The 10704-nt window shown below is 47.3% G+C and overlaps 1 long non-coding RNA gene across 1 annotated transcript; it reads right to left on the reverse strand.

Moving 5' to 3' along the window:
* Positions 1-1306: 1306 nt before the first annotated feature.
* On the reverse strand, positions 1307-4026 carry LOC122374336. Its single transcript, XR_006255199.1, has 3 exons — positions 3647-4026; positions 2963-3210; positions 1307-1443 (listed from the first exon to the last, which is right to left on the reverse strand). It is a non-coding gene; the product is annotated as an uncharacterized LOC122374336 (long non-coding RNA).
* Positions 4027-10704: the final 6678 nt, after the last annotated feature.

Here is a 10704-nt window from a genome sequence, read left to right on the forward strand (position 1 = left end):
CAGCAACCGCTGGACCGATTGGCCTGCGGTCTTTTTTGCTGGGTAGCCCCATCCCTTCTACCCCGTAATTGACTACTTTTGATACATCTCAGTGACCGTCGTGGCACGTGCCACGTGAAAAGTCAAGGGTGTTCAAGCAGTTTTGCAAAAGTAGTGATTTTGAGAGGCCCATATCTCAGCAGCGGCTTGGGCGATTGTCTTGCGGTAATTTTTATAGGGTAGCTGCATCCCTTCTACCAAAGGTCGGATACTCTAAATCTATGTGAGTGACCCCCACTGCACGTGCAAAATACAAAAAGAAGAGGTGCCAAATTTTTTCCCATTTCAGTAACTCGGTAATTACTGGGGCGATTTCGCTGAAACTTGGCATACAGGTAGGCAGTAGGCACCCACCAGGCAATGCATTCCCATGTGTTGCGGTTAGGGTGCTACTGCACGTGCGCACGTGCAAGGGACGTTTCCAGATTTCGAGAACGGCTGGGCCGATTGCGCTCAAATTTGGTACACGGTTGGGGACAGGTTAGAAGGGTGCCGTGCAAAAGTCATTTTGGACCCCGTTTGCACGTGCGCACGTGCAGAATGCCGCTTCCAGATCTCAGGAACGGCTGGGCCGATTGTGTTCAAATTTGGCACACCGCTAGCGACCGGTAATGCATTCCCATGTGTTGCGGTCGGGGTGCTACTGCACGTGCGCACGTGCAGGGGGCGCTGCCAGATCTCGAGAACGGCTGGGCCGATTGCGCTCAAATTTGGTACACGATTAGGGACCGGCTAGTAGGGTGCCGTGCGGAAGTCATTTTGGACCCCGTTTGCACGTGCGCACGTGCAGAATGCCGTTTCCAGATCTCAGGATCGGCTGGGCCGATTGCGTTCAAATTTGGCACACTGCTAGCGACCGGTTAAAAGGGTGCTTTGCACAAGCCCGTTGGAAGTACACTCTCGCCCTTGCGCACGTGCAGGGCTCACTATCTCGCTCGCTCGTTCTTCGCCCAAAAGGCGTTTTACTGGTAGCACTTCTCGAGTTCTACCAATGTGCGAAATTTGATGCCACTAGCTCAAAATTTACTGGGGCCAGAGGATCTGTTGTCAAAAAATGCTATTGGCCTGTAGCCGTGACATTTTTTAGTGTTTCGCCCGGCACGTGCCACAGTGAGCGGATTGATCTGGGACCGGCACCATCGTCGTTCCGGCGGATCGGTGCGTCGAACGATAGGTCCCATTCGCGTCCCGATCGGTCCACCCTTTTGGTTTCCGTTGCTGAAAGGCTTGATCACACACACAAACAACCAGACAGATCCAGACAAACTGATCCGAACACAACTTTTATTTTCAGTCCCTCCCCTTGTGAATTTTTTTGTCACCTCCAATTCCGGATAATGTCACACGATCGGATGGCGTTGGATGTTCTTCACTGGTGAATGCGACCGACGGTTATGCTGGAGTCTGTAAAGAAAAAGGAGCGCCACGTTCTGTCAAATTAGAAACAAACCTCCAGCTGAGCTTACACCAAACATTAACTGACACTTAACCCGCGCCCAGATGGGGTCTGCCGAGCAACGCGGTCTGATGGGGGGGCCATTTTGGCCCCCCCCTCAGATCTCGAGAACCACGCAACATAGCGACAAGCAGTAAACGGTGTTGGATAGCCCCAACAGGGAACTACCTTGTGACCCAATTTCATTGACCTCGGTCAAACCGATGACGTCACAGGTCAGGTCAAAGGTCGAATTTTCACCGTTTACAGGCATTTCAAGAAATGCGTTGTAAAATCGTGTAAAATGCATTTCATTGAAAATCATCGATGGGGAAATGTTCTTCAAACACATATTTTGCTATTTGAGGTCACTGATACCAGGTCAGGTCACAGAGGTCAGGTCACTGGGGGGGTCACAATATGAAAGTGTCGTGTGATACATGTTTTATGGTCCATTTTACATGACAAATGCGATTATGTGGGTCAAACAGACTTTAGGGCCAGCTTAGGTCACGTTTTGGTCAAGGTCAGGTCAAGGTCAGGTCAAGGTCAGGTCAAATTAGGTCAAATTTCAAAGTTGATATTTTTGCATAAAATGGGTATCGATTCGATGCAGCTCGTCACGGGGAGTTCAACGGTGGTCTCCTTTTTGCGCTACGAGGTCTAGAATTGCTAAAAATTGAGTTCAAAAATTTGACGTCATCAATTTTTAACAGTTTTTCGCTATAACTTGGCCAAAAAAAGAGGTATCGATCTAAAATTTGGTATGTATATCGAAGAGCGCAGGGACTATCACATATATTCCGGTTTCTTCGAAATTCGAAAAAATTTTGGAAATTTTTTGAGTTTTTCAAAAAAAATCAATTTTTTTGATTTTTGGGGGTCAAAATCCAAAAATTTCAAAAATCCGAGATAGCAGTTTTGTAGCGCCGTCTTTTTTCTACACAACCACATAAAGAACTTTAAAATTGCTTGTGAACTGTAGAATTGGTGAGCGTTTCAAGATGTCATGTTTTTTGCTCATTTTTACTCGAACATGACCTCAGTTTGACCTCAATAACTCCTGACCTGAGGTGACCTGTGACTTGAAATTTTGTGTGAAGGTGTCAAATTGATGTCCGGTAAGGTACCCAAAATTTGGCGGCGCTGCGCGCCGCCGTTTTCTCGCTATTTAAGAAAAACCACAGGGGGGGCCAAAATGGCCCCCCCCATCAGGGCGCGGGTTAAATGTGCACAATGTTTCTGATGTTATTCACCAAAACAATCCGTCCAAATATGAAAAGCTTCAAGCAAAAGAGTCGTGTAACCCTCTTTACATCTTTTCCAAGCAATAAGAAATAGTTCAGTCTTTTTCAATATCCATACATATGAGTAACGTTACTTTTATTCATTTTCAGAAAGCCTTTTCATTTGAATATTCTTGAAAGCCCCTGGAAAGCAATTTTGCAAACCACTTTCCTGATCCAGACATTTAAACATTATGTTTACCGGTGCCGCAGTCGATGGAGTTGTTGTCACTGTTGTTGTTTCAGTTGTCGTAGTTTCAGTGGTCGTTTCAGTTGTGGTAGGTTCAGTGGTCGTTTCGGTTGTGGTAGGTACAGTTGTCGTTTCAGTTGTCGTCTCGGTTGTCGTAGACTCCGTTGTTGTTTCAGTTGTTGTAAGTTCAGTAGTGGTATCGGTTGTTGTGGTCTCAGTTGTTGTAGTTGGCGTTGTTGTTGGTGCAGCTGTTGTCCTGGCTGAAGATACATAAAGATCATCATTCATCATAAAGGATATAGCGATATGTGCAAACGTCTTCCATTGAAAGTCTGCCAAGACAGACCATACTCAAACCCAGTCCGAATTCAGTCCAGATTCGGGACACTCTGTGCTGCGCAAGTTTCACGTCGCTCTGAGGTGTCCTGAATGACGCTTTGTGCTGCGCAAGTTTCACGTCGCTCTGAGGTGTCCCGAATCTGAGCTGGATCTGGGAGAGCATTGACGTAAAAACGTGTACATACGTACACATCATATCAGCCGCAGGAGCGCTGCTACAACTGAAATACTGAATCAAACTATTGGAAACTGAATAGGCATATGACTGGGACGTTTAAGGCCAGACAAATATCTTGGCATAACAAAATGGTAAGTTTCACAATGTTAAAGTAAGCTGTAATAAACCTATTTGCCTACCTCGTCGCAAGAAGATCAAGAAGCAAAAAATTCGGAATTTTCTGCAAAATCGACTCCTTGCTATGCCCCTTCTCCAGCCTCTTCTTCTGCCTCTCCAGCCACGACGTCGCGGATCGCTGCAGACGCTATCAATGACAATGCAGACAACTCCCAGCAGCAGTAGCAAGTGGAACAGCTTCATAGTTACCGCATGAACAGCGGCTAGCAGGAACCGGCCAGAGACGGGCGCGGGAGCACTGTGAGCGATGGCTCGCTGCTCACGCTGAGCAGACTACTGAGTGCCCGGAACGCAGAGTCGCCATTTTACTCTCTCGGTGCAAAACGTTGTCTCTGACGTCACAGAGTATGTGCACTCATTACATCGACATGTGCAATGCACCAGCACTTCGGTGGTCCGCTCATCTGCACCACATATCAACTGCAGTTCAGCTAGTGCACCGGGGGTGGTTTTTGTGTTTTGTCAGATTGTATGCGTTCCACGTCTGCGTAGACATTAGTACGACCAATTCCAGATGCTATTGAATGAGTTTCCGGTGCCATTTTAACCGTAGTCAGGCATGCTGTTTTGTTTTTGTTTTTCACATACGCCCCGGCCGAGAGGGGCGGGGGGGGGGCACGACCCCCTGGCCGTTTCGCCTCTAGCTAGAGATCGCGGAAAAACAGCGTGTGCGCCGTGATGATACGCAGCGAGCGGTATCCAATTTTAAAATTGGGTATCATCGGCTTCCTCTCTTCACGGGTAACACGCTCGTTTTTTTCCGCGAAGCTCTAGCTCAATCAGGGGCCAAACACATTGGGGGGGGGGGGGTGTACCAACGGGGGGGGGGGTGTACCCCCTTTTGTGCCATTGAAGGACGCAAAATGGCCTGTGCCGGCGAGGGTTAACTGTTAAGGTCTTAGATCAACTGGTGACCTCTAAGGTCAGGTCACTCTGGTCAAGGCCCAGGGAACGGGTGCGGTTTTTGGTAAATGATTTCGCAAAAAAATGCCACAGAGCCACGGTTTTGGAACCATCGTGTTCGCTTAGCTCAGGCGCATCGAATGGAATACTTCTTCGCAGGGATGCGGAGCCCTGGAAATTTCTGACGGCCTCGGCTCCGGCTCCTGAGAAGAAAAAATCGGCTCGGGCTCCGGCTCCGGCTACAGTACCTACTCAGTACATCCTCTATACAATTAAATACGGCGAGAAGAAAAAAGACGAAGGGATTGGTTCACGTTGTTTCTGTACTTGCATAACAAGGTTATTTTGAATAGGTACCAAAGGTTTTATTGCCTTGTACTGTCAAACCGAACTAGGTGAATAATTTTTTCCTCTTCAAAAAAAGAGTCGGAGTCGCCGCCTTTTCTAACGGCTCCGGCTCCGGCTCCGGCTCCGGGCTATATTGTGTCACGGCTCCGGCTCCGGACAAAATATGTCGGCTCCGGCGGCTCCGGCTCCAGCTCAAGCTCCGGCTCCGGCTTCGCACCCCTGCTTTTTCGTCAGCTGAGGCCGACTTAAGGTATTGACCTCGGGTCAAGGTCAGTTCAGAGCCCCTCAGGTCACGAAGTTGGTCAAAGGAGGCCATGTCACATATCATTTGATTCGGCATATCTTTCCAAGTTCATTGGTGGCTTTCGTGACTCGCCAGCTCAATTTAATCGGAAGTTATGGACGAAAAAAAAACTATTATGGCCCTAGTGACTCATGGTCAATAATGCAAAAGTGCAGCATCTGACCTTGCGAGGAGTGCATTAAAGCACGATTCCGCGTCCATGAGAAGATCATTATCGGCGCCAAAAGAACAATTTCCTTATTTTTCCCATTGACTTATAATGGTGAAGTCACGTGACCAACCTGACCTCATGTGACCTTAACCTTCGCCCGCACATGGGGGGGGGGGGGGGTGGTGGTTGCCACCCCCCCAGGTAGTCTTTCTGCTCTGCACTCAACATTTTTAGCGCTAGAAGGCTGATTTTTCGTATAGCGGCTCCTCTATCCTTTCTTGATGTCCACTGAAAATTTCAAGTTTCTCTGATTTTTGGTTTCGGAGATATGACCTTGTTTTTCAGGTCATGTCATGACCCAAATGGCCAATTCTCAACATCTTGCGATTGCCATGGGCCTTGCGAGCTTTTGACACCCTGATTTCGGCCTTTTTTGCCAGTCTTACCTCCCACCTATCATGGAACATGTTGTTCGGCGATGTGCAGGGGTCAAGGTCAGGGTCAAGGTCAACCTAGGTCATCTAAGATAATTGCGTTTTAGGCAAGCTGAATTTACTTTTTTTGAATTTTTTTGACTGCATTTTTGGTAAAAGCTTCTCAGAGCATGATTTCATGTAATATGGACCCAAAAACAATCGGTGCACACATCAGTATACACACAGACACACACTGAGAAAAAAATTGACTCCATATGGGTCAAAACTCTTGAAAATGCTCCCCTGAAAACTCCTTAAAACCATTGATAACTCCCTTTCCAGCAGAGTTATTGAGTGTGTTCTAGGGTAACTTCGAGCCTTTCTCATTTTGCGAAAGAGTTTTTAAGAGTTCTTAATGGATGGCGAAATGACTCCATGTGTGACACCCCATAACTCTGTGACGCAACTCTCCATTGCTCCCGAAAAACTTTTCCCGAATGTTCCCACAGGAGTAAAAGGGGAGTTACGAAGGGGTTTTAGCATACGTCGCGAGGCTGCCGGTGGCCGCCATCTTTTGCGCGTAGTACACAGCACGTTATGCGGGGCGGCGGGCGAGGTGTTAGTGAAGAGCGTGTTGATTAGACGGACTTGACCTATACAGTGACGGATAATTGGACCTTACTTTGGATTTAAAGGTAAGCTTAGCTGTATTTCTCATCATGCTTTTATAGTGCAAAGTGTTATAATGTTGTGATGAGAACATGTGGTAACCCCATGTTCTTGATGGGCTGGAATGGTCTCTGTAAGGGTAATTGATTTGTTTTGTTCCTGAGTGAGATAAAGATCGGAAACAGCATGCTCTGAGTTTCTAGGTATTGGCAAATATCATACAATAAATTGGAAAGTTGAAATAAATTGGAAAGTTAGGATTACACAAGCTTCACACGTCATGGATCCTATTGTTATTGCCCAATTATTTTAATATCCATACCAATGAAAAATATCAAATTTGAAGGGCTTTCAAAGCAGAGCCAGAAAATTAAACTATCTTGGCATAAAAGCCTTGACTTTCCTAGCCCCTATATATTAAAAAAAAATCAGTTACCTACCACTGCCACTGCCCATGAATGATGAAAACCACCGACAAACCAGCATGTTCAAATAAATTTTGTCTAAATTGTTGTATGTTTTTAGAAAGTGTCCATAATTGAATTTCGTTCTTTAATGTTAACATGGGTACCTACTACCTATGCAGCGTATAACGTCCTTAGCTTATTTTTAGCGACGGCTCAACTTTTTGAGCGTTCAAGTAGGTACGTTTTATAGCATTGCCCTACTGTGTCTGCAACTAAAATGGAGGCTGTTAAATTGCCCTTTAGACTTTCACTGAAACTTAACTTTATCAACATTGTAGTGCACAAAAAGTATGCTAACTTTGCAATCTCTTGCTTTCATTATTTTGACATCATGTGCTGAAATGCAGTATCAGTGCCAACACGTCAGGTCGCGTGTGTCTCGTCTCGTCCATCTTGTCTCATCTGCCTACCTCTCAGTCTCCTCCCTCATTTCTTCCTTCCATCTTTCCCCGCTTCCTTCCTCACTCCCTCTTTCCCCTCCCCTCTCTCTCACTCCCTTCCTTCCTTCCTTCCTTCCTTCCTTCCTTCCTTCCTTCCTTCCTTCCTTCATCCCTCCCCTCCTTCCCTCCCTTTCTCCTTCATTATTTCCCTCCTTCTCTTTCTTCTTTCTCCTCCATTTCCTCCCACGCACTGTTAAGTGTACCTATAATTTCATGGTTATTAACATTTTGCAGGGGATGAGCTAGAGAGCCTGCAGCGCATCCCGCAAGACACGTCGGAAGCCAACGGAGGCCAGCAAAATATCCATCCCACCATCGTGAAAGGAGAGCCGGATGAAGAAGACGCAATATTCGTCGAGGCCCAGGAGGTGGTAGGGTAGCGGCACCACCAGACCAAGCATTCCAGCTTTGGTAGGCCGCCTTTTGGATTCTTGACATCAAAACTCGCGACCGTGAAGCATATGGAGTGAGATCCCCGGAGAGCGTGCCGCGGCGGGATGTTGAAAGCGTTTGTCAATTTGTTAAGCCTCCCACAGCCCCGGACTATGAATACACATTTCTTGAAATATATTTTTTATCTGTGCTTCGGGACACGAGCTTTGGGTGGTTACGTTATTCGTCCAATATTTATTTTCGGGGGGGGGGGCTGGAGTGGAGTGATGGGAAGTTTGGGTGAGTTTGATGGGGAGTAACAAGAGGTATACCATGAAGCTGTAAACGGAGTTTTGGGGAATAATGGAATGGAGTAATCGGGAGTAATTATGAGGCAGTAGGAGAGTCATTGAGAGTAATGGAAGGGAGTTTCAGGGAGTATGTTGTTTGTTTTGATAGGGTAAAGGAGAGTAATGAAGAGTTTTCTAAAACGGTAGGGAGAGTTACAGAGAGTTTCTCGAGGGAAGTTTTGGGGTGTAATGGAGAGTTTTAGGGGGGGTGTAATGAGGAGTACCACCTGGGAGTTTTGGGGTGTCGTTTTGGTGAACTCCCCCTGCGGGTGTCATGCGGAGTCAGGATTTTTCTCAGTGCACACAGACATACAAACACATATAATTGACCTTGACCTAACTTGACCTGAAATGACCTCAGCCGCAAAATTCTGGTCGGGTAGTGTGACAAAGAGGTTCTAGCTGGCCTGGCACCAGAAAACAGCATCGTCATCGGTATTTGATAAGCAGCGCACTTGATATCCAACGGTGACCCAAAACAGCAACATTTTTTAGTTTGACCTGACCTGGAAGGTCAATGACTGACCTGAGAAGGTAAAACTGGGTATCATTGGATTTGTCTCTTCCCAAAGAATCTTTTTGGTCTTTACCGCTAAGCTCTATCTCCAACAGGAACGAAATGGCGCGGGGGGGTGGCAACCACCCCCCCCCCATGTGCGTTCTAGGATGGGAAAATGGCATGTGCGGGCGAGGGTTAACCCTCGCCGGCACAGGCCATTTTGAGTCCTTCGACGGCACAAGGGGGGGGGGGGGTTGGTACGACCCCCCTCGCGTTTGGCCCCTGATGGAGCTAGAGCTTTGCGGAAAAATCGAGCGTGTTGCCCGTCACGAGAGGAAGCCAATGATACCCAATTTTAAGGTCCTAGGTCATCGGTTGACCTTCCAGGTCAGGTTAATGGCCCGAAAATCGGGAAAATCGGGACCTGTTAGAAAGTCGTAAAGTGTGGCTGCTAAGGGGTTTTCCGGGGTGCTGATCACGAATATCGTGTTAGTTTTGATCACAGATGATGTCGTTAAGCGTTTAGACCAGGTCGGGCCAGGTCAGGTCAGGTCAACCGGTAGAGGTTGTGACGGGTATTCGTCTGACAGCTTCGCAACATGTTACGAAGGCACCAAAACTACTTCATAAATGCTCAAATGGTTGCTAAATTCGAATTCAGCTAAAAAAAACTAGCCTAGAAACATGTAAAACTCGAAAAAGTGAACCGAGGTCACCAAAGGTCAATGACCTGATCTGACCTTCAGGTGACTTGACACCCAACCTAATGCATGGGAGCAACATCAAATCACATGTTTGAACGTTTGAAACCACGAAAAGCTTGCAAACGCGCGGCTAATGCGAGCCGACATATGCCGAATCGCGATTCCGGCCAAACATGGTCTCGGAAAAGAGGTCACAGGTCAAAGGTCATTTGGGTCAGGGACATGAAATTTTCAGGGTATGGTGTATAATTGATCAATGCGAGGGTACTGAAAGTTTCGTCGCAATCGGCCGCTTTTTACGCGAGTTTTTCGCGAAAAACCTTAGGGGGGGGGGGTGCATCAACATTGCAACCCCCTGTGCCGGTGAGGGTTAAGGAAAAAATCTAAGATATACCAGTTGTGAAAACTCAGGAGGATAACTAGGTCTTGAAAGTTCCATCTCCCTGTAAAAATTCCTTTGGCACTGAAGGCGTTGCGAAGTTGCGACATTTCAGGACCGTGCAGAGTTTCACTTATGACGTCATAGGTCAGTGACCTGACCTGACCCGAAAATGCGGTTGGTGTCAAAAGATCCGGCTTGAATCAAAGGTCTGGTATGCCAAATTTCAGCTCTCTATATCCTGCATGTTTGGAGCTATCGCGAAAGAAGCCTATGGGGGGGGGGCGGCACCCACCCCCCTCGGCCGAGGGTTAAGCTTAAAATTCATCGTTGCGTGTGAAAGCTATTTAGATGACACCAGAGAAAGAATTTAGAAAGGGGGAGTGCAGAAGCCAGATTCAAATCACTGGTGCTTGACAATGGCCGTTTTCACGACAAGCTATCCGGCGAGTGCACCTAATTTGACCAAATCTGCACCTAATCTCTTTTAGAGCAAATATCTGTATTTTATGAATTTATTTCAGCGTTTTCATCATCGATGATCAGGGCTGCGCAGTCTATGGATTTTCGGCGACACCGACTCCGACTCCGACTCCGGCTTTCAAAAACCAGCTCCGACTCCGACTCCGACTCCGGGCAGAATTGTCGACTCCGACCGACTCCAACTCCTGACTCCGACTCCGCAGACCTAGCAGGGCTGCGGAGTCGACAGATTTTCGGTGACTCCGACTCCGACTCCGGCTCGGGTTTCTAAAATCGACTCCGACACCGACTCCGGTCACAACTGTCGACTCCGACCGACTCCGATTCCGACTACGACTCCGACTCCGCAGCCCTGTCGATGATACTCTCTGATAATATGACGAAGCAGGCATATAAGCAATTAGTGCAACCCTAGCTGATAGCTAGTAAGAGACACACTGAACAGAACTTGATTTGACCAAATCTGCACCTAATCTGCATCAAATGTGCACCAGATGTGTACCAGATGGCCGTCGTGAAAACGGCTAAAATCGATTGAGAGGGGTGTCCGAAATGACAGCGGGGACCGACAGAAC

Source organism: Amphibalanus amphitrite, unplaced genomic scaffold (assembly GCF_019059575.1).
Source record: "Amphibalanus amphitrite isolate SeventyFive unplaced genomic scaffold, NRLGWU_Aamphi_draft 001641F_arrow, whole genome shotgun sequence".
NCBI lineage: Eukaryota > Metazoa > Arthropoda > Thecostraca > Balanomorpha > Balanidae > Amphibalanus > Amphibalanus amphitrite.